Here is a 16,297-nt window from a genome sequence, read left to right on the forward strand (position 1 = left end):
CGCAAGTCCCTACTTGAATTTGAGCACAGTAACGAAAAAACCTTCTCAAGGGGAGCCCATCTATATGGTCCTGCCCGAGCCCGGGGGGTTGAGGTCTCAAATGTGTCTCCTCCCGTGTGTTTCCACAGTGCCCGCAGTGCCCTCGGATTACTCTCAGGGTCTTCTCACCTCTTTCTCCTTTCGTCTCAACCCCATCCAAGCTCCAGCCCGTCCTAGCACCCACCAGTGAGTAAGCCTGTCCGGGGCAGGGGCCTTTCCCTGGCACTGCCGTGAGCGCCCAGCTCAGTGGCCAGGGCCCAGCCGACACTCCGCTCGCCTCCCCACACCACCGTTGCTCAAAGCAGCACGCCCAGTACCAGTGACTCCCCGCCATCCAGCTTTGGCCACCGTCTCTCAGCTAAAACTCTCCCTTCTTCAGTTTAAGTGCCTTCAGGCCTGACCTCTCGCACTCTGGCTGGGGTCAAAAGCTCAACTTGGTACAACTACCTCTTAATGCTCCGTTCACTTTCTTGGGGATGTTTCAGAGCACGAACTGCTCACACAAGTGCAAGGGTCGACCCCAGCGGCCTGAGGCACCCCTGCTACAAACGCTGACACCTGCCAAATGAGAGTGCTCCACACAAAACCGCGATGCTCTTGCCCTCTCTTCTTGCCTCCCTCCCCGCCCTACCGTCCACACTGATCTTCTGGCCAGTCTTTCAATTCAGTGGGTCTCCACTGAGGGCCGCCTCTGTCTCCCGAAAAAACACCGGTCCTGCAGGAGCAGCCAGTACCCTTGCCAAGGTGAGACGCACCGAAGCACAGCCCAGGGCTCGCCGGAAGCCGACCCGGGCTCGTGTGGAGCCAACCGGAGAGGAAGACAACATAAACCAACGGGAGCCACTCCGCGGTGCGCGGGAGGCTTCGGGAAGAGGAGCGCTGACACGGCCCTGGAAAGCACACGTGCTCCAAGGAGAACCACAAAATGAGCCAGAAGGACAAGGGGAATGAGCCCTGGAATACAGAGCCCGACTCAGCAGAGTGAAAGTGAGGCTCCTCTACCAGCCAGATGTCTGTGACCAGAACGCCCAGACTCTGGGGCTCTTGAAATACCCTTATTTCTCTCGTTTTCACATAAATCTTGGTGCAGAAGTTAGATCAACCACATAACAGGCACTAAGCATCCAACTAGGCACTGACCTATATATATAATACAAAATAATTTACTTCTCAAACAGTTCAAAGCATGTGTAAGTACTAATAATTCTCCTTTGATACATGCGTTATCCACAGTTTTGTTTATTAACTGTGAACACAAGCGTTTTTCTGGTAACGCCTGTCAGAAGACATTCATTCTGGGTAAACTTATACCAAAAAGAAAGAAAGAAAGAAAGAAAGAAAGAAAGAAAGAAAGAAAGAAAGAAAGAAAGGAAGGAAGGAAGGAAGGAAGGAAGGAAGGAAGGAAGGAAGGAAGGAAGGAAAAGAAAACAGATGTGGATCTTAAGGCACCAATCAAAATGCATCTTGATTTATCAAAATGTCTCACTTCATGTTTAAGACAACCAAATCTTATGACTCATGCCCTAAACGCCTAATGACAGTAAAAGCCAAATGGAACAGTAAAAGCCAAATGGAACAGTGCAGCCAAAAGGCAGCTGTTCTCCCCCCGGGGCTGTAAGCATCATGAAGGAGCAGCACTAGGGCACACAACCAGACCACTCCAAACCCTGTGTTCCTCCTTTCCAGTGGCTCTTAAACCCGGCTGCACATTACGCACTTGTGCGAGCTTTAAAAAAATACCCAAGGCTGGACCGACTCACTCAGACTCCATGAGGGGCCCAAGCTATGATTATTTTTTAAAAGCATCCCACGTGAGGCTGGCTGGCGCTACCCAGCAGTGCAGCGAGAAGCCTCGACTTCGGCTTCCCAGGAGTGGTGCTGCCTGCAGCCTGATCATGCTGTCCCACAGTCTACAGAGAAAGCCTTGTAAAAGGTACGTGGCCTGAGCTCACGGGACAGAGGGAATAGACGGAATCATACCCATGGCCCTGGCAGTCCGGGTCCGGCCCTCCACGAACTGAGCTAAACCACCCAGATAATACTACTACTGAGACTCCCAAACTCACTTAATTGGAAATCTCTCTGCTGGTATTTGCACCACAAGCTCAGACAATGTAATTTTGCAATTCTGAAAAATAACAGCTTCCAGGGCTATAGAACCTATATTAAGCTCACATATAGTGCACCGAATAAGATCCGACAAAATGCACCGTAAGTTAATGGCAGCTGGTGAGCTTACAGCTTTGCCTTGCTGGGATGTCAAAAATCACACCTAACAATGCAGTGTTAAAATAACGAGACTTTAAAAATAAAGTATCTTGCCATTTTAGAAAATCTGAATTCATTTGAAGAACACTTCTGGTAAGATTAACTGGGAAAAGTGAAGGTTCGTGGAGATTGTGATAGCAAATGCACTTTTTAAGGTGCCGTGATGAAGTGCTCAGATGCGACAAAGTCACCTTTCTCAGGCGGAGCAGTTTAGCTACTGTCTGGGGGAGGTGGTGACGATTACTAGGGATCAGGAGGCAGGAACTCTAAATGAAGACTAATTCTAAAGGTGTTCTTACATCACACCCCCAAGACTCGCCTGTGTGGTTACATTTCAGTTTCTCTATTCGTAGTGACGGTCGCCCGCACCAGCTGTTAAAGGTAGAATTCTGGGGGCACCTGGGTGGCTCAGTTGGTTAAGCGGCTGCCTTCAGCTCAGGTCACGATCCCAGGGTCCTGGGATCGAGCCCGCATCGGGTTCTCTGCTCAGTGGGAAGCCTGCTTCTCTGCCTCTGCCCTTCCCCCTGCTTATGCACTCTCTCTCTCTAGCAAATAAAATCTTAAAAAAAAAAAAAAAATAGAATTCTGGGTGTGTCTGATGAACAATTTCTAGTAACAGTGACTACTTTGGTTGGCCCGTTTTCAAACCCAACAGTGATGGGCGTGAAAAGCACAGGCAAGGTGCAGAGGACCAGCATGCTGTCCCAGCCCTGCCCCCCCTCCACAGGATCCTGGGTGAGGCTCATTTCCCAGTCAACTTCCTTATTGCTGGAAGAGAAGCGGCATTACCTATCCCATCAAGTCACACCTTGAACTGCCAATGAGGTCCTAGAGAAAAGGGAGCTCTCATTTGCTGAGTCCCTGCTGGATGCCAGACAGACACAGCTGGCCAGGGTCCTCCCCCGACCTGCCTCCCAATCCTCATTGGGACTGAGACGACACACACGAGGGGTCGAGAGATGAGGGGTGAGGGACTGTGACAGCACAGGACCGGCTCCTGGCTAGCTCTCTGCAGGGTGCCCACCCCTCCAGGATACCTCCTGGGCCTCTGCCCCTGCGGTTGTTGCTTCCTGGCCCCCGAAGGCTGCCTCTGCTCGGAGAACACCTGCAGCTCCCACACAACCACAGACGACCTCCACGTCTTTCAGGCACCACGTCCCCGCAACCCCCCTGCGGGATGCTGCTTATAAAGCAACAGACAGATGTTTATAAGTCAGGGCTGGGGGCCCATCGGAAGCCCAGCAGCGTGTGCCTCTGCAGGAGAAGGAACGCCCCCATCTCAGACGCACACTGCAGCTTCCTGGCTTCCAGTCTGTGGGCTCAGTGCTAGGAATCGTGGGCTCACTGCGGGCTTCATTTTTTATAGGCGAGTGCGAAACAAGTGTTTTCTTTATGGCTTCCATTTAAAACTTAAATGAAGAAACAGTTGTCCCTAAAACTATGGCGTAAGGATACAGCAGTGATACTGACCAAAACACATTTTTGTCAGGTTTTGAGCTTACACCAAGGCGGATCCCAGCTTGGAAATGGTTTGATCTTATTTACAGCTGAGGAACTCCCTGACGACCTGGGCATGAAGGTGCTTAAGTGCTTTTGCCACCCACACAAACGTAACCGTGCGAGGTGACGGATGTGTTTGTTAACTTGACCGTGATAATGACGGCTCAGTGTCTGTGCCCAGCAAATCATCAGGTGGTACACTTTAAAGATCGCTTTATCAACCATACCTTGAAAAAACTGGGAGAGAAAAGGTATCCGAAAGTTACTTTTGGTTTCGGTGTTTTCAATGTGTGGCTAAGGAGGCCTGCTGCTCCCTTAACCCGGGGCTGAAACGTGTCTCCACTCCAGGCGCCCCAACTCCCAGCTCCGGCATCTCGCCTGGGTGTCTCGGGAGGAACGCAGGGGCAGAGCCCGAGTGCCCCTTCCGACCTCGGACCTCGACTCAGTGCAACACTCTTGCACAGAAAGGTGTCATGCCCCCTTCGCCTGGTTTCATATTAATAAAATCTCATCCCCTGGACGTAACAACTTCGACATGTGCTCTCTCTCATTTGGATACGTGGCTCTTGGAGGCTTTTGACCTTACGCTGGGATCTGGATCTTAAAAGAAAAAAATCATGGTGGGATGAGTACATCACATTGTCTAGAAGTATCCTGAGATGCCGCAGTCACTCCATGGAATATCAGGGCCCTCGGGAGCCCGTGGCTCAGCAGCCAAGTGTGGCCTGGGCTTTCCCACCTGTCAGCAGCCCAGTGGTCGCGGAGGGAGAGACGGCAGGCGCCGCGGACTCCTCCGTCAGAGGCGGCTGTTTGTAACACTGGGGCCCTGAATACCCCCAGCCTAAGAAAAGGGGCTGAAAAGTGCTGCATAACTTGGAATCCTATTTCACCGGGAAAAGATAAATGACAGCATTTCCAGAAGGCACTTCTTTCAGTCCCTGGTTCAGAGGAAACGAATGTGAACGTGGAGGGAAGATCCTTAAGGGACTTAGCTGAGGTGTAGACCTCACAGGAAAGATACCCTCGTCCTGCTCGGGTACCTGGTCCTGTGACAACAAGGGGTCCGTTTGGGAGCTCCCTAGCTGCCACCACATCCTCCTCCCTCCACCCCGCAGACCAGCTGAGACTGAGCCATCGCTGGGGACTGAAGCCCTGTCTGGATCATGGTCACAGAGTTTCATCACACCAGCATACGAAGCAGAAGAGCTAGGTTTCTACTACTTCTATTACCCCTAAAAAGAATGTTAGAAAAAAATAAAAAACAAGCTTTCGACTCTGGGAAACTGACTAGTTAAGCTCCAGGATAGTCCAGCCCTGGGGAGGTGCAGTCTGCACGCTCTGTGTGTGCTCTTATCATCTGGAAGCTGCGAGAAGCCTGCAGGACCCAGCGCTCTGAGTGCAACTACTGTGTCAGCTGTCACATCCTAGCAAATTGTCAGGAAAGTTCCTCTTAGTTTAAAAAAAAAATTAAAAAAAGAAATATCTAAAAATTGTACAAAGGACTTTTCAATTTACTCTGCACTACATTAAAGTCACTGACTAACTTACAGGAAGATCTAATATTATCCCCAAATGGCCCCAGCAGCAGGAACCCAGAAGGAGCACAAAGAGCCAAATGACTTCCTGGGAAGGCGAGCGAGCGGAGATGGGCTTCAGCCCCCAGGGAGCAAGGTGGCCCCCCAACCCCGCGCCAGGTCAGACGTCAGCGGCTGCAGGACCCCCACCCCCAGGGGTTCTCGGGAGGGGAGGAGGCGACAGTGCTCAGCACCTTGGAGGCTGGGGTGGGGGTTAAAAAGCATTCAAGGTGATCAGTGAAATTCATATTTGGGCGGGGGAGGGAGGGCCCTGGTCTTAGTAAAACAATCCCTAGATGGAAAACTCTAGAGGAACAGGTTTTTAGATTTATCCAAATGGTACAAAAAGGATGAGCAAACACTCATGCTCTGTTTTTCAGACCAAAGAGTTCTATTTCCAAAAGCAGAAGAGGAACAGAAACCGTAAAAGTGAACATGAGCTGATGTCACAGGAGAGCCCTTATTTTATACTGAAACATAAAGAACAGCCCAATAAATCAGGGCACAGAAATGCACTGAGGTGTCAGAACAGTTCCCAGCAACGGGACAGACACATGGCTGCTGACCCGAGAAGGCCACGACTTCCCGGGAAGGGCAGAAAAGAGGTGTGCGTTTTGTGTCTCTCTAGCACACACGAACATACACGCACAGATTTTCTAAAAATGGAATGATATATATCACATATGCAGTGTTAACCAAGATATTTTTATCCTTTGGCTCATTTGAATTTTCTCTTTTACAGTGGTTTAATTTTTAAGTATTTTTAATAAATGCACTCCTTTCCTGTCACTTAAAAAAAATGATTTGAGGTTGAAAAGGCTCAAAGTGTTCTGTTTCTATGGACACAGCGATGAACAGACTGACACAGTTCCTCCGCTCATGGTGTTTGGCTAGGAAGCCACACTCTGCGCAAGTAATTCAAGATGATCGGTGCCCGAAGTGTGGGGTCCTGTGGACACAGAACCGAGACCCACCGTGGTCTGAGCTGCGAACACTGACGCCAGGCACTTGGGATAAATGAGTTCTCTACACGAAGCCAGGTCTGGGGCTGGAGGGAGCACGGGGTGTGCCTGGACCTGGGGGCCAGAGCAGCTGTGGCCAGAGGGTCAGGCAGAGCAGGGAGGGGGTGGGAGACAGAGGCAGGGGCCTGGGCTACAGGGGAGAGCAGGGGTGGGTGGCAGAGATGGACAAGCCTGATGTGGCCACCTGTCAGGTCCACACCTGACCGAGGATGACAAGGTGAGCATCATGGTGGCATGAAAGACAGGGGCGTGTGCATCCCGAGTGGGACAGCCCATCACCTGAGCCCTCTCTCGTTACCCTGGTATCCGAGCAAAGCTCATGCCAAGGGCCTCAGAGCACGTGCTGGGCCAAGATTTCTGAAACACTTTTTCCAAGACAGGGGACTCACGCACACAGGCTGTGGAGGTACCCCCCAGCTGCTGACCACGGCGGTTCCCCACTGTGTGGCCTTGACTGATTCCCCCCACCCACCCCCGACCCCACCTGGGGTGTGCCCACCTGGAAAGCAGGGATCAGGTCTGAGAGGGCCCTTGTGATGAGTCCATGAGGTAAAACCTAAAACTCCTTAGCACAGGACAAGGGATTGATAAAAGTCAACATTTGTACAAGGAGTTCAGCTTGCCAAGTTCTGCCATTTTTTTGAAATATAGAAGAAGAAATTTCCTCCAAATTCCCCCGAAGGGTGGGCCAGAAAAATCACACTTCACGATTTCAGCATTCTCTCCCGGAGCCCCTCCTCTACGCCAGGCTCCGCGCTGGGCGCTGAGGATGAAGCGCTGAGCCCCGCGTGGAGCCCCTGCCCTCCTGGGAGAGTGTGGGGGAGGGGCACAGGAGGGCATGGCTGGGGGCTGCAGCCTCCACAGCGGCTGAAAGAGAAGCCAAGTTTGTGCAAACTCTCGAGGGAGGGAAGCTAGCAGCGCATTCAGGTGGCACCTGTGTGTCCCAACAGTAAAAACTCCCTGAGGCCAGGGAGGCGCCCGCTGGAGGCTCTGGGGCTCCCAGGGCCAGTCACTCCCCCCCACCCCCTCATCCCTCTACCAGGCTCCAGAAGGGAGCCACTGATCCAGGGCCTGCTGCCTGCCTTTATTTAACCCGAGTTGGGTCAGAACTCAGATACGAGTAAGACGAGCGGTCTCTGCCAAGGCCGTCTCAAGGGTTCGAGCAGCATTTCTGCACCACCGGGCACTTCCTTCGAAGCAAAGACTGTGTGTTTCAGGACCACACTTACACAGTTTACATAAAACGGCTCATCCCATCTCACACAGCCCACGCCAGGTCCTGTGTCTTTGATTTCCCTTTTTCACCCAGAAAGCAAGCCGTGGGTTCCCTCCAATGTGCCGTTAAACCTGCACGTCAAGAGAGATGCATGTGGCACAGAGTCTCCCCTTGACCTCTGACGGCACAAATGCGCGGCCCACGGAGTAGCAGAGACTTTAACGACCCCCCTGGAAAACAGAGAGTAGAGGCAAGGGTGCATCCTCAGAGCAAGGGTCAGCCAACGAAGGCCTTGGGGGCCAGTGGAACCCTCCACCTGCTGCCGTAGGTCAAGTTCCATGAGCACTTGGCCGCCACGCGCACTTAGCTGCCCGGCATCCCTGGCTGCTTCTGCCCCGGAAGGCAGAGCTGAAGCCTTGCCAAGAGCCTCAAACATTAACTGTCCGCTCAGAGTAAAAGTGTGCCAACTCCTGGTCACAGAAAGATGACCCCAAATCAATAAAGAGTCTTCTTCTGAAATTAGTCTTAATTTAAAAACCCAACCTATAAACATTATTCTGAGAATTTCTAGTGAAGTGGAAATTTAAAAGAGGACTTTAAGTTATTTTTCTAGAGACTACAAACGGCATCTTAAGTCACATGAGACATAAACCCTTTTATGTCCTAGGCTTTCAACTGCATCCAAAACAAAACAAAACAAAACACCTGCCTGCTCAGCTGGCACAGACGCAGGGCTCCGAGACAGGACCCCAAGTCTCGGACTGGGTTGGGCTTTATTTTGTGTTGCTTTTTGATGGCTGAGAGGATTCTGTTTGTCCTGCAATTTAGACCCGAATTTAAATCCTTTCTAAGCTTACTTTCTATCACTTAACATTCATACCAAATATGTTTATCTGGCGAAATACGTCTCTAAATCAGTATTTTTCAAATGAACTATTTTTGTAAAATATAAGCTTAACTCTGACTTTTCCACCAACACTACTCTCAGGCCTTCTTCCATCCAGAGGTGCTGATTTCTGGGCTAAGGTCCACTTCCCTTCTTCCTTCAGTAGTCTCTCACCACCGACTTTCATTCTGGCAATCAAATAAATGAAACCTGTGTGTTTACAGTAACCCTTCCTCCAGCCGTTAATGTCTTCGCTGAACATTCTAGTTGGTTTCGGTGTTTACTGCCAGTTTTCCCAAACACAGCATTTCTATTCAAGAGTTAGGTCTTGGGCGCCTGGGTGGCTCAGTGGGTTAAGCCTCTGCCTTCAGCTCAGGTCATGATCCCAGGGTCCTGGGATCGAGCCCCGCATTGGGTTCTCTGCTCCGGAGGGAGCCTGCCTCCCCCCCCCCTCTCTCTCTGCCTCTCTGCCTACTTGTGATCTCTGGCAACTAAATAAATAAAATCTCTAAGGAAAAAAAAAAAAAAAAAAAAGAGGTCTCTGACTTTATTCCTGGCAACTGATAATAGATTACTGAAGTAGTTCTTGCAGGAAAGGTCTTGAAGTGTTACCTATTCTGAAGATTTATTAGCCTTTTTTTCCTATCTTTGTCACTGTATTTGAGGGAAAACGATGCATCCGTATAAACGCCAGCTGCAATCATATTCCGGACCAGCGAGAGCTTTGATCAATCTGACAGCCACCAATTTTCGGGGCAAGTCAAGTGTGCATGAAAAACAAAAGAGGACCAGACAGCTGGATCCCGGAAGGGGGCAGTCGCACACACTTGGCTTTAATGGTTCAGGCTGTGTCCACCTTTGCCCAGGACAGCACTGCCCTACGACCCAAGCCCAGCCTCCCTCACAGCTGAGTCCTCTCCCCTTTCCTGCAGTTCCCTAAGAAGCATATTATCTTTCTAGTTGTCCTCTACATGGGCTCCTGATTGCCTTATCTAGAACAAAAAAAAAGCCTGGTAGCCCCCGGTTCCTAGCTGCAGACCAAGCTCTCAGCTCTGAGAGCACTTCTAAGATGCTCAGAAAACTGTAAGACAGTTGCACCCATTCCAGTTCCTTGATGATCGTCCTTGAGCATCTCAGCCTCCAGACTGCCTAGACTCGCATCCCCTGATAGGCTTGGTCTGTCTTTCCATCCTGGTCTCACAGAAGCCTTGGATCTGCCTGTCTCACAGAGTCTTCTCCGTGAGGGTGTTCACGGCCACACGGACTAACCGGGCCTACAGCGGTCCCCCCACCACCCTGGCTTGGTGCCCCTGGTAGTTTCCAAAGCTGTTTCTCACACATGGCTCTTCTCTGATTTTACCTCCTTGAAGCTATCATGGAGATACAGTCCTATTCTTTTTGATAAGGATATGGGGATTCAGAGGATGAGGAGACTTTTCTAAGGCGAACCAGGCAGCGAGAGGCTCCAGCACTCGGTCCCATGTCTTTCCACTCCCCACCCGCTCCAGCAACAGCAAATTAAGAGACTCACATCTATTTGTTTTTCCCCCGTATTATCGGAAGGGATGAAATCCTTCTTGGGGACCTTCTCCCTTCTCTATCCCGCTCTCCAAATATCAACTGCAAATACACTGTTTGGCATAGCCTGGGCCACAGGGACCCTCAGAGTCCACACACGGCCACCCGTGAGGGAGGCACAGAACAGTCAGCAACCTTGCAGCGGCCCTCCAACAGTCTCCAGAAGAAAGCGAGCCATCATTTCTCTTTCTGGGACAGAAGAACCAGAGTATACGCTCTGACGTGGAGAGTGAAGGGGGCTCTTTCCCTGCCCGAATTTGAAGCCAATTATGCATCCTTTAAAAACTTTCCTAAGCCCTTAAACTTCACCATCTAAGATCGCGTGCTGCACAGCAAACCAAGGTGGCTGACTGCCCTGCCTGACCCCAGTGGAGCTCTAGGAGGACAGGAGCTGGCTCTCCCCACCCCCTCTGGTGGCTCATACCTTTGCGACCCTTTAGTAACTACTTTTTATTTTTTATTTGAGAAAGAGCAAGAGAGGAGAGAGAGAGTGTGTGTGAGCATTAGTAGCGGGGGAGAGGCAGAGGGAGAGAGAGAAGCAGAAGTAGACTCTTCACTCCTTGGTAGCCCAAAACAGGTCTCAATCCCAGGACCCCGAGATCACAGCCTGCACCAAAGGCAGACACGTAACGGACTAAGCCATCCAGAAGCCCGTAACTACACAGACTTCTACCAATTGCTGTTCCAATGCATGGGTCAAAGATGGCTCTCGGTCACTTAGGAAAAATGGTGCTGGGGTAGGGAGAGAAGGCTAGGCCCTCTAAACTGTCTGAAACCTACCACATCCCCTTTGGACTTAAAAACCCTTAGACTGTCACTTCTCATGTTTGGCTGAAAATAGTACCTGGAATCTGGTATCTAAAAACTGTAGCATTGGGAAGAAAAAAAAATCACTAAAACATGAAATGTAAATTACTTGTTAATATCCTGACCACCTTTCTTAGGCTTGGATACTGCCAAGTGCTATTGGAGTGAGCACGGATACAGCCTGCGGACCCCTCTACTTCTAGTTGTAGTTAGTTTTTTGTTTTTGTTTTTTTTTGCTAGATTTAAGCAGTGTTATTTTCTTAAAGATTTATTTGAGAGAGAGAGAGGCAGAGGGAGAGAGAGAATCCCAAGCAGACTTGGCGCTGAGAGCAGAGCCTGACAGAGGGCTCGATCTCATGACCCTGAGATCATGACCTGAGCTGAGACCAAGAGTCAGACACTTAACTGACAGAGCCACCCGGGCGCCCCATTTAAGCAGTGTTACAGTCAAGTCTGTTCCATTACTCTGGATGGTATCTTGTTGGCAGGACCTCAAATCAATCACCTCATACAGAACAATATTTGCCTCATACACATTACCTGAGACCTCACCCCCAATCTCTAAAAATCTAACACAGACTCAATAATAGAAATGAGGTCATAAAATTTAAACTAGGACAACAATTATTTTTGATAAACTGGCAATTTGATCAACCTTCTAGAAAATGCAAGTCAATAAATCCAAAGTAATCAAAGCCACGTTTCCCCGGGAGCACAGGGCACAGTGGAAGGCTATAGTAGCACACGCGGGCAGGCAGGAGCTCAAGCAAAACCAAAAGACATCAGAGACCACCATGACCATGACAGAATGCCAATTTAAAAAAAAAATTTTAAAGCCTCAGACACAGAAAACTGATTTTAAATCTCACCTGAGATGACTAGTTTGATAACAGTCTCTCCATCGCAGAAACTTATCTGTAAAACCACTGTATTCAAGACCTTGCTAGGCAGACACCCTGCCCCACCTTGGTGTCTGAAACAACAAGCTGACACTGCCCAGGCCAGTCTTCTCAGCTCCTCATCCTTTATGTCATCCTGAAGAACCATGAAGGTACTAGATTCTAGAACCTTCCAAAGCCAACTTGAAGCCAACTCAGAGCCAACTCAAAGCCAACTTGAAGCCCCTTGGCAGGACTCCTCGAGTGTCCCAACACTTGTGGAACCCCCCAGCCAGGGCAATGCCAAGCCAGAAACTTCGAAGCAATTGCACATCTAAGAGCTTCCTCATCTGACAGCTGTTTTCTGAAAACACAAGAGAACTTAGGTGGCGGCAAAGACCCAGAGTGTGTGAAGGAAGGGGAGTCACAGAGGACGAGGGATGCTTGGAGGCTGAACAAACAGAAGAAGGGATAGGGAGGCGTGACAACAAACAGAAGAATGGAAAGGAGAAAAGACAGAACTGGGGGCATCGAAAACCATGCCCTCAGTTTTCCCATATTAGTGACAAATATATTTTGTGTTGCCTGGTCCTTCGTGCTATTATCAAGAACAGCAGGAGACTGAGTTATGAAACTAATAATCCAACCTCTCCCCCGGGGAGTCAGAGGCTAGTACTGGAAGGGGGTGAAGTGTTCCCCGTGGGGTCCCCAAACCCCTACTCCCTTAGCGCCTGCCACCCCCCACCACAGTGGCACAGAGTCGGCTCCGGGCAGGCACTACAGAGGAAATTGCAAAATGACTCAGAACAACTTCTCAGAACTTTTTCAGCAAGTGAAAGCAGCTGCCGTGTGGGGCTGGGACATTATTAAAAGGTGAGAATCTGCTGTGAGTAATGAGAGGTGTGAAGAGAATGTACAGAGGCTCAGATACATCTGTGCTCGTGCAGGACAAGCAAGGTCTTCCCGGAGCTACCATCTCTGGCATACAGGACTTTCAACGGAGGCATCGACACGAATGTCTCAGGCCTCCTACCAACGGCTAACATCGGGGAATGCCTTTATGGGGGAGATCCCGATGACTGAAGGAACAGAGATGACCCTACACCAACCCCCACTGTTGGTATATATTGAAGGTAAGACAGATAAGGACTCAGGGCACCCAAAGACTGGGAGCCAAAATGAGATCATAACTGTGGCTGTTATTCCTTCAAAAGACAAGGAGAGGAAGGAGCAGCAGAGCCTTCGCTGGCTTGCTGACCTGTCGGGACCGGGGGTGAAGTCCTCTCCACGGCTCCAGGGAGACCACGGGATTGTCTGCTGCCTACTCATCCCCGGAACTGGGCATACAACCACCCTCTGGTCCCGCAGACAGCTGCTGATTTTACCGAAGGGAGTTCTATGAAATGTTGGCTTGGGGTCAAGATTGAAATGTATGCCCCCGCCTGCCACAGAAATCACCTTTTTTCACTAATTACAGAAAATAAAACTTTGAAAATGCTAGAACACCAGTGCATAACGCTGTCATTGGTGTCAACTATGCAGGAATTTCTAACCACCCCCACCAATATTCTCCTTGGTCTCAACCTAATGGTTTATGCCATCTAGGGTGGGGTTCTTATTACGTAATGTTCCTCAATGTCTCTTCACACATTAAAATAAGACCTTAGTCCTGACAAGCCCACCACACAAATCAGACCTGAAGATAAAGACAAAGTTCAAAATGTCACTTGGCTAAAGAAACATAGGGCTAGGGTCGCCTGATGGGGCTCAGCTAGTTAATCATCCGACTCTCGACTCTTGATCTCTGCTCAGGTCTTGATTTCAGGATCTCAAGGTCCAAAAAAAAAAAGGGAAAAGAAAGGAAACATAATGCTTTTCATTCTGTAAGTACCTGATAATGAAGTCTGTAATGTTAATAATATTAAGTCAAGACAGAAGCTAGACTACTGTACTCAATGTTGGAATCATGAACACACAGCCCACGAATTCCTGAGGAGGAAACCTGTGAGGGAATGTCCTGAGCAGAACTAGAACTGCAGTGACTTCTCACGTACAGGAGCCATTTCCTGAGGACGCCTCACTTTCATCAGACGCTCAAAAGTCCACTCGACTTTTTCTCAAGCAGGTAAGAGAGGACACGGCTGGCGCGGACACGGGAATAGCGCACCTAACCACCCCACCTTCACTTCCCACGGCCTTCAGCCTCCATAAATCCTACAGGTTTTAACGTCATTAACCATGTGAAGGACAACCACCAGGGCTAATTCTAAATGGTTTCTTCTAGAATTTATTTCCCTTTTAAGCAGCTCCCTGTACTCACAAGAAAAGGTCACATCAGGCAAAAGACGGCTTCAGGTCGGGTGTTGGGGCAGAGAGCGAGGCCGGCCGAGGTGTCAGAGCAGCACAGACAGAGCCAGGACGGGCCCCCACGACCAGCAGAACCACCCCTCCAAGTGCAGATGCACACGTCTGAGGACTTCTCCAAGGACAAAGGATTTCGGTGTCAGACGTGGGGACCAACCCCACGTGTTCTTCCCCAGCGACCACCCACGCCCAGCAGGCTTCCCCCGAGAACATGCACAAGTGGGGTTTACTGAAGGTGGGGCCTGGCCCACGCCTCCCCGCTCAGACTCCCTGCTTTCTTCTCCATCAAAAAGGAAGAGGATTCTGAAATTACTCTGTCTCCAATCCAGGAAGCCTAGAAAGAAAATAAACCTGGAGACACAGAGGCCGAACACCACAGAGGAGGAAGACGACGGAAAGGGGCAGCCTCGCCTCCGCGACCACATCCAAGAGCGAACGGCCTGCTCAGCAACCAACGCAGACCGCAGGCAACTTGCCTCCACCCCCGCCACCCCCCAGCCCTTGCCCGACACGAGGCAACCGGGGAGGTGTCCCGAGGAGCCCAGCTGGGGTCCCTCTCTGCCACCCACGGCCGGAGAGGCAGTGGCTGGCAGGCTGCTCTTCAAACGCGGGCCTCTGCCTGGCCTCGGAGAGGACAAACATACTCTCTTCCAGTCTCTTCTCGGAGACGCTGGGAGCAAAGTCATGGCCCCCGCTGCTTCGAAGGAGAGGACGGGCCGGGAGAGGCCCACACCCGAAACCAATGTGGGAAGAGAGTCCCCATGTCCAGAGAGCGTCTCTGCACCTCGGGGCAAAGCCTTCGTGGGGCCGGGCTCCGGGGAGGCTCACGCACTTTCCTGGGAGTCACGGTCCCCACAGCCTGAGAAGGGGGTCGAATCACCCCTCAGCACGGCCGGTGGATTCCAGAGCCCCATCCAGCGACAAGCCCACCTGCCCTCTCGCTGATTCACGCCGCGGTGCCAACATGGCCTCCTGACACCTTCCGGCTTCTTCCTTCCTCCCTGAGGGGCTCCCAGGACGACTCCCCGTGACAACTCGGTCTTGTTCCCAGGAAACCAGGGTGAAGGGCGAAGTCCTGAGGAGAATGAGGCAGCAGCAGGGGCCAGAGGGAGGCAGGAAGGAAAGGGCTGTTGGGGCTGGGGGAGGCCAAACAGGAGGAAGTTAGAGGCCAGCAGGGAAACCGAGACGGGAAGGGGAAGCCAGGGCCCGAGGGGCTCCTGAAGGTGTCCAGCCTCCCTGAGCTGGTACTGTTGTGCCCAGTACACACGGCCGGCCCCAGGCCAGCACCCCAGGGACAAACACCCAACAGCCCGGCTTCCAGACCAGTCTCGTTGGGCTCCACTCACTCTGCTGCCTCAACACACGTACTCTCGGCCCATACAGGGCACACGAGCACGGCTCCCTGTGGCCCCCACACCCCGGCCAGTCTCACCCGACAAGCAGCCCCAGCCTCTGAGCTTCTAGAGCCTTCCTGGCAAAGGCACAGACGGCTGAGCGCTCATCGGGCACCGCCATGTTGTTGGCAATTGCTGTGTCTCTGGGCTCTGGAGAGCTCACAGCTCTGCCCGTGGCAGCAACCCCCTTCCCATTTTCCAGTATGCTTGTGCCCAGGGACACACTGGCCCAGCACAAGCCCCTTTAGGACCCAGCCCCGTGGCCATGTTGGTAGGGTGGCATCTGGGAAAGGGAAGAGAAGTCAAGCCCAGCAACATTTCTCCGCACTGCTGCACTGTCAGCTCCACTGTCTGTCCCCCTTCCCTTGGACAGACTCTCCCTGACCAAACTGCTTGCCATGTAGCTCCTGGCTCAGAGGGTTCCCTGTTCTCGATGCCAACCCCTTCCAGCCGGCCCTGCCCACACCCTGCATGGAGATTTGCTTTTCCTCCTCTTCCTGCCTCTCTCTCTCTCTCCCTCCCTCCCTCCCCGCTCTCTCCTCTCTCCCCTCTTTTTCTCTCTCTCGCATTTGACACCGTGGGTACCATCTCCAACCCCGCAGAAGAGCCCAACAAAGAGGATAGGGCTCTGCGTGCTTCATGAAGCTGCGATGTCCCTTCCTGCCACACACACCAAACAGTCGGCATCTTCCTGACACATCAGCCCTAAAGATCAGGACAGACCACGAGCTGGGCACTAACCCCTAGAGCTAGGAAACTAGTAATTAAAAA

At 51.4% G+C, this 16,297-nt stretch overlaps 1 protein-coding gene across 5 annotated transcripts in view; it reads right to left on the reverse strand.

The window, feature by feature from the left end:
* TIAM2 (TIAM Rac1 associated GEF 2) overlaps positions 1–16,297 on the reverse strand; it is a 228,084-nt gene that overhangs the window by 17,520 nt on the left and 194,267 nt on the right. The window lies entirely within an intron of this gene.

The sequence above is a fragment of the Mustela nivalis genome (assembly GCF_964662115.1).
Source record: "Mustela nivalis genome assembly, chromosome: 5".
In the NCBI taxonomy this organism is placed as follows: domain Eukaryota; kingdom Metazoa; phylum Chordata; class Mammalia; order Carnivora; family Mustelidae; genus Mustela; species Mustela nivalis.